This window comes from Mus pahari, chromosome 20 (genome assembly GCF_900095145.1).
Source record: "Mus pahari chromosome 20, PAHARI_EIJ_v1.1, whole genome shotgun sequence".
Lineage (NCBI taxonomy): Eukaryota > Metazoa > Chordata > Mammalia > Rodentia > Muridae > Mus > Mus pahari.
Window position 1 is genome coordinate 40188328 of NC_034609.1, and position 1652 is coordinate 40189979.

Sequence of the window (1652 nt, forward strand, 5' to 3'; positions counted from 1 at the left end):
AGCACTGGTCTGGGTGTGAAATCCCTCTTGAAGCTGATGGGGCCAACTAGCAGCATGGTAGCTGGGAAGATGGCTCAGTGACCTGCCATGCTCACTGAAGGAATGAATGAAGTGGGCCAGAGTGGGTATGGCAGCTCACTCGTATGCAATCCCAGAGAGAGAAAGATGGGATCCCCCGGGACAAGCTAGACCAACCTTGGCAGCAAGCTCTGAGTTCAACTGAGAGACCATGCCTCCATGAGTAAGGTGGACAGAAATTAAGGATGACTCCAATATCAACCTCCACATGAATATGTTCACCCACATATACGTGTGTACATACATATGAATGTACACGTATACACATGCAGACCACACACAGACACATGGAAAACACACAAAATCCCCAAAGAATACTTGCTACAGATAGTTTTTCTTTTCTTTCTTTCTTTCTTTCTTTCTTTCTTTCTTTCTTTCTTTCTTTCTTTCTTTCTTTCTTTCTTTCTTTCTTTCTTTCTTTCTTTCTTTCTTTCTTTCTTTTTTTTAGACAGGACCTTGCCATGTAGCCCTGGCCTGGCACAATGTAGATAATCTCACTTCAGGCTCCTAAGGCTTAAACTGATACATTTAAATCAATGCACTGAATGCTTGCCCAAGGCCTTTAAAGAGATCACGAATGGAACTTTGGGACCAAGTGGAACTTTGGGACCGAGTGCTATGAAATTGTGTTCTCTCTGGAAGAGGACAACATAGACCTCCTCCATACTCTGTATCCAGATTGTTAAATGGCATGAATTTTCATCTAGTTTCTTCAGCCAATCGCTGCCCGGTACGGTATTCTTAGAACCAAAGAGAGCCTCGGTTGTCTGTGTGGCGCTCAAAGGGCCCTTTCTGTTGTCAGGGCTGAATCTATCAGCAGGCACACTGGTGCCTTAGTTCACACATCAGGACATATGGGCTATGGGACAAATGGAGAGGGGTCTCAGGCTCTGGGTTCTCAAGCAGTTAAGAACATGGGCTACACTGAAAGGGGAGCTTTTGGAAGACACAAGGGCCAAACTGGGTAAATGGACAAAGGACACTGTCTGCTTGAACCACATCAACAAGGCTCCTTGTTCTTTTCAAAGACTACATTTTATATTATCTTACTAAGTAACAAAATAAAACCATTTGTGACTGGGCTAAATCTACAGATTACAGAGGCTAGCCAACAATAAGCACATTTGACTCTCATAGGTCTCTATTAACCTTCAGTCTCTGAAGCAAGTTAATATTACAAGACGGAAGGCTACCAAATGAACAACAGCAACAAGATCAACAATTTTGAGAAAATGGTAGTCATAGCCCAGAGTATGTCTAAAATGAAAGCAAGATTGAAAATAGATCTCTGGTGACTTGTTATCTCCCTCAAAGTTCTTTGCTCAACCTGGGGGAGGAAGGCCTGTTGGCTCTCGAATGGTGAGCCTTAAAGTCTGCCATGTACAGATGAAATCTTTTTTTTTTTTTTTTTTGGGGGGGAATTTTTTTTTTTTTTTTTTTTTTTTTTTGGTTTTTCGAGACAGGGTTTCTCTGTATAGCCCTGGCTGTCCTGGAACTCAGTTTGTAGACCAGGCTGGCCTTGAACTCAGAAACCCCCCTGCCTCTGCCTCCCGAGTGCTGGGATTAAAGGCGTG